A 6,552-nucleotide genomic window follows, 5' to 3' on the forward strand; every position below is an offset into this window, starting at 1 on the left:
CCAGTGCCCCCCAACTAAAAGGCAGCCTGTGAGTAGAATTGACCATCAGAAAAAATAAACTTTACAACATAATTCAGCATCAGAAACAATAAACAATGAATTTCACATCTATATAGACCAGCAAAAGACCTATTCCATACTAAATATCTCTTTCACATATGCTGATGCACACCCCAATATCTAATCCAAATGATCATCTGCAGAGCAGGAATAGCAGTTAAAAGAGAAGAGAGAGAGATACAGTTGTAAAATATCAAGTGGGATATCGAAGCAGAGCTCTCCTGCACACATCCCTACGAAAGGAAAGAGATAATCGAGTTAATGTGAATTGGAAACCCAGTGCAGCGTGGTCAGAGGAAATGCCTGCCAGTTTACAGGAGCAATTCATGCAAACACTAATGAGCCTTTGAAACTCATTGATGCTGCACCGCTGAGGGATGCAGGAGATCACACAATAAAAGCTATCCTGCATTTCAGCCTGTGCTCTCGGGCATGAAGGTAGAGATTTGGAAATGAATTTTTAAGGTGAGTTATTTAACTGTGAGGGTTTTTTGACTTATGTCTTAGCCCATGCCCCAAGCTGCTGTCAGGGGCAGGATGACACAGATGGTTTCCTTACAGCAGGACAAATCCTGCATTTTGACACTCCATAGAAAATAAAGAGTCATGATAAGGGTTGTGTTTATTAGCTCTACAATATCACAGATAAATTGCTTTATTTCAGCTCTGCTGAGCAAATGAAACTCCTGGGTTCTTCCCTTCTTGAAACCTAATTCCCCCAACCACTTTGGAGAGGTACTCTGCAGAATTAAAATTCTCCCCAGGGAGATTTTTTAGGTACAGCAACACTGTTTAAAGATCCCTGCCAGGCTGCCCATGCCACTCAAAATCCTTCTGGAACTATTTAAAACAAGTGGAGTGGAGAGGTTGAAGTGAGGGAAATGTGAGAGTTGTGCAAGTGTGCAAGTACGTGATAACCTTTCTGAGAAACAAAGACTGTGGTGATTACCTGAGTCAAGAATCAATTTCTAATGCAGCTGAAACAGCAAGCTTGCTTTTTAATTTGTGATAAGAAGAAACAAAGCTATAAGGAAACTCTGATAACAATTTTATTATAGGTTCTGTAAGAAATTCACTAATAAAAGTGTATTAAAAACACTTTATTAAACTTTTGTGGTAGAGATTGAAGAGACTGAATCCAAGAGCTGGAGCAAAGTCTACCACATTTTTATGAATTCATAAAATGTTTCACAGGATCTCATGAGCAAGACCCTGCAAATTTGGAGCCTGAAGCAAATTTTTTTTACAGTTCACATATATAAAAACAGAACCAGAGGTTTTTAATGGCAGTGTTGACACATTGTTAACTCTACGTGAAGCTCGAGATGTTAAAAACAAAGAGGGGAAAGAAATGCAAGAATTTCTGGGTTACTCTGAGTACATCTGTTTTTTCTGTTATTTTACCTGGGAGCCAAACCATTAATTGAAACAAAGACAAATGGTAAATCACCGCTGAAATCCTCCTTCATGTCAGTGGAAATTAATAGTGCTCTTCACAAACACCTTTGGATGAGACAAAGTTATAACCTGACTGAGCTGCTCCCAGCATTCTTTTGTTACTATTTGTTTCTGTGCAAAGACACACTCCTTTTTTTCCTGACTGGAGAGGCAAGAAATTGGTGTTTGTTAAATGCTAGTTATGTAGCATTACTTTAAAAAGTAAAAATTTTAAAAAAGCGCCAAAACCAGAAAGGGGATACAGATCCAATAGAGGAGGAAGACAGAGAAATCTACTTAATAATTAACTTAATTTTCATTTACCTAGAGTTTTGTTAGTTTTCCTTTACAAATATTATGTATAGGAAAACAACTGCTGTGAAATGAAATACATTAAAGTGGTGTCAATCCTCTTTTTTCACAGAGACAATCATGATTGGGTTATCGTGCCAAGAAGACAGAGAATTGATTGAACTGGGACCATTTAAACAAAAAAAATTCACTTTCACCTCCTTCCTCCTTCATCAGTCTTCATGTATTGTGCCTTGCATGAGCTAATAAGAGATTCATTGCAGCCATGCTGTAACTGATTGCTGAATCTTTGCATATTTTCCCAATGTGTATGAAGATGTAGCACTGAGGCTCTCAGGATTAACAGATCCATGCTTTGAATTACTTCTCATTTCCATTCAAAGTCCATGCAATTCTTTACAAGGGCTCTTCAAAAGAAGTTCTGGAGGAAACAAAGCCATAATATTCACAGTAAATTAAAACTCAGCAGGGCTGAATTCATACGTGGTGAAGAAAGGAAATACAATAAGAAAACTGGTTTCACTTTTACATTTTTAAACAAGCAGAGCAATCATGGCCTTACAGTGATCATAATTCTCACAGCAACACAAAATTAAGTGTCTCAAAGGCTGCCCATGTCTGCTAGTTTGTCTAAGGATGTCCTGGAGATCTAAAGCATAGAGATTCCACAGTTCTGTTCCAGTTCCCAACAGGAGCAAAATAATGGAACAATGTAGGTTGAGAGGAACTACTGGAAGTCTGGTGGTCCAACACCACCCTCCTCCCCCCCTCCCCCGCGTCGACATAGGGCCAGCTTAGGACAGGCAGCTCAGACCTTGTCCAGTCTGGTGTTAGACCCCTCCACAGGCAGAGATCCACCAGCCTTGCTGTGCCCTTGCTGCAGGATTTCACTGCCCTCACTGGGCATGTTTTCCCTGGTACCTGATAGGAATTTCCCTTGTTGCAGCTTGTGTCCGTTGCCTCTGTTGTCATTGAAATTTTAAAGCATATCAAGATTGCCTTGGTGTATCTGGTATACTAAAAAAAAAAATCCCTGGATTTTCCAATGTAATTTCTTATTCTGTACCTTACTTTTATCCTGGTCTGTTGTTGTCTTCTTAGAAACCATTTATCCATAGTGGCTTTAGAAGACACAGCTGGAGAAGTCCAGCTGAGGAAACAATCCAGTACCTTTCTCAGGCATTTGAAAGAGAAAGTGAGAATAATTGCAGTAGGACTTGAGAAATTTGAGTAAATATCGGATACCTCTCTGAATTCATTAAATGCCAGTCTCTACTATGAGTTAAGTTTTTAAATTACCTGGAGTCCAAGCCCAAGTTCTTCATCTGGCAGTGGTAATTGATTTATCTAACACATGGTATGTAATTGGCCTGCAGTTTGCTCTCAGCTCATCTCTTTGGGTAAGCCTCTGTGATTCTGATGACTGGGAATAATCTTGAAATTCCTTCCCGAAGAAGCAGAATCCCCTACACACTGATACCACTACACTGACAGCCCTTTAAAACACTCTGTTCTGCTATCTAAGGAGGTTTGCACATCATGCCTGGCTTCACCGTCCTGCTCCCAGCTCCGCACTGCTCCATGGAGTTCCCTTAACTCCTGCACTACCCCAGCATCTCCAGCCTGTTGGACCAGCCCTCTCTTCCAGCAGTTCCTGGTGTCAGCCATCAATAATATTCTAGGAGTGGGATAAAGGGTGAGGATTTTATTAGTATTTTCCCTTTGGCTTGATTCCTTTCTGAATGAATCCCTAATCTTAGATAAATTTTACCCAGGGAGACAAAGTTTTCCCAGAAAGCAAGAGGAGAGACAGAAGAAGAGAAGAGGAGGAAGAGAGGTCCTCATGTAGCTCTTCATGGCCCAACATTACTTTTTTGCAAGGGTGGAAAGATATAGTCCAGTTACTCCATTATTTCTCCTGCCCAAAAGTTTCAAGCAGGTGTTATGTTCTTATTTACTGAACTGGTGTCATTTAATGGTGTCTCAAATTGTTAAGCAGTTTCTGAATCCTCTCTTCTGATGGATGAGGCAATTCTGTCTTTACGTAATTCAGAGGAGCCACATGAGACTTAATTAATATTTATAAAGCATTCAGGATGCTCAGTTGAAAAGGGTGATGATATAAAAGCTCTATAAAAACACTCACAATTTTTCAAATTCTCTGATGTTGCAGGTCAAATTAAAGACTCGTTTTTCCCCCTCATTTTCTAGCAGCAATTGTGTCCCCTATGGGTTGTGTGGAAACAGTCAGTGCCAGAAGCCAGTAACAGAGGGAATTTAAAAGGAGTGGATGATCTATCTATACTTGTAATGGATGGCAGGCCACGAAGCAAAACCAATGAAATGTTGTTTCCTGTGAATCTGTGTCCTGTTTCCTCTAACCACCACCTCATCAGACATCCTCCCACAGCCCTTTGACGTCTGCCACAGGCACACAGTGGATCAGCAGAAGCTGACCCAAGGGCACCGAGGGCTGGTCAGCATGAGCAGTTCAGCCTCCCAGCTGCTGCACCCAGAAAGGGCAACTGAGCTGAACTGCGTCGTGATGACAGGAGAGCTTGTTAGGACATCTGCAATCACCCTGGCTTGTGCAAGTTGGTTGAAAATTGTCTGGAAAAGAAGACAGACATCCCAGCTGTCTGAAGAACCTCATTTCTTAGAATTGCAAAGCACAACCACAAGCAGATCAGGCCGGACTGAGGCTCTTGAGGCCTCTCGATGATGTCAGGCTTCTACCTCTGCCTCACTTGCAAACAGCTCTTGGTGCCAGCAGAGAAATAAAGCACTGTTTAACTGAGGCTGGAGCAGAGTGGAAATGGTCCCATCCTGCTGCAGGGCAGTACCAAAGAGATGTGGTGGGGATCACAGCGACAACAGCAAAGGCACCGGACTGGAAAGGATGTGTTACAGCTGGCAAACACAAGCACCAGGCAGAGAAACATCACAGCCCACAGGGAAACGTGTGTTTATTTTTCAGGTCGCATCTACCACACAGAGGAAAATTATAGAGAAAGAGAGTGTGTTCTGTGTGTTTGCATCTCCATTCAGCTGTGCTGAAAAAGGGAAACCATCAAGCCCATAGATTTGTCTAATGTAGGATGATTTAATGGCATATGGCATAATTCAGCAAGTAACCTGAAGCTATCTGCCCCCACAGCAGCCTGTGTTGACAGCCTCTAGTCCCTCAGGAAAGGCTTCCTGGGGCTCCCCAGGGCTCCTTGGGTTGTGGCTGCCTGTCTCCACAGCCACCTGCTGTTGTTTGATCCAAGAGCTGCTCTCACCCCTTGTGAGGAGACAAGGGGTAGCATGAGCTGCTTCCAAGACAGAAAGGCTTGGTTTATTTCTTATCATACAATGCCTGCAGCTGCTTCCTGCAGACATTCAAATGATCTTGTCCCTGTTCTGTATCAAGTCAAGGGATCACTGGACCAAGCTCCCCAACCACGGTGCCTCGGCAGCACACTCTGATTGAAGTGTGGGGCACATGTGGGCCCATCTTGCCTTTGCTTTCCTCCCCTGGTGCCAGCTCCAACATGTTTCTGTCCATAAGCATGCTGACAGTGACCAGCGGTGCTTTGCAGGGAGCTGAGCTGGGACTTTGGTGTACCTGAAAAATAATCCTTAGGAAAAAGGGATGGAGGGGGTGAAGATGCAGAGTTTCATTCAGCTGTGCTCCCAGCAAAGCCTCAAGCCAGCTGCCTTGGAACAGGGGGCACAGCACTGGGGAGGAACTGAAAAGGGAAAGGGATGGGGAAAGAGCAGGATTTGTTGCGATCAACACTCTTGTCAAGACATGCACATGAGTGACCTTTCCTGGGATCACAAAGCCACCTGGACACTGGGACAAAGATGCTCAGCAGGGCCCCGGTCATCTCCCTGTCCAGCTCACACCCACGGGCTGTGCAGCAGTGAACAGCACTCTCTCCCCTACCCTGAAGGATTTCCTAAACTCAGTGGACTCCTCAGTTTTTACTGAGGACATGTTCAAATCTGCTTTGCACTAGAGGGGCCAACAGAAGGATTTTAAGTAAAAAACTTCTGTGTGCTGATGAATTAGCATGCTCACTGGTGTTTTAATGACTTCTTTCTGGGATACTTGAGGTCAAAAAGGTTATCTTCACAAGGAAAAGCCTGCAGAATATTTTAAAATTGAATTAGTGCTTGTAATGCTTTGCAGAATATTTATGAAGATGATGTGATACTGTGATAACACCTTGTACCCATACTCAGACAAAGTCCTGGAGTTGTCCTGCAGCATCATAAGAAGATTTATATCTAAAGGGGGATGTCTCGGTTTTGGAGACAAAATTTCAGGAGGAAACGCTCTGGAGTGAGTGTCTCCTCCAAAGGGAAAAGGGCCTCCCCTTTTCCTCCACCAGTAAGACAAGTGGGACACAGCAAGTGAAAGTGGAAAAAAACAAACTGTTTATTAACACCAAACAAAACAGGGTAGAAAAAAAAAAAAAAAAACTCAAATACAACAAATTCCCAAGGGGGAACAGACACACAGGCTCAGACCAGCTGGGGCCACCCTGCAAGCCTGCTGGGGCCACCCCCGCAGGCTTCCTGGACCGGCAAGGAGGGAAGGGAGGCAGTGAGGCAAGGGGAGGGAAGGGGAAAAAGAACAAGAGAAAAACCAACAGAACCTTTTCCTGCTAGCTGGAACACAAAAGAAACCCAAAGAGCAGCACAGCGCTCCCGGTGCACTCCCTGCCGAGCCCCGGAGCCCCCGAGCCCTTGAGC

The sequence above is a fragment of the Corvus brachyrhynchos genome, unplaced genomic scaffold (assembly GCF_000691975.1).
Source record: "Corvus brachyrhynchos isolate BGI_N302 unplaced genomic scaffold, ASM69197v1 scaffold705, whole genome shotgun sequence".
NCBI lineage: Eukaryota > Metazoa > Chordata > Aves > Passeriformes > Corvidae > Corvus > Corvus brachyrhynchos.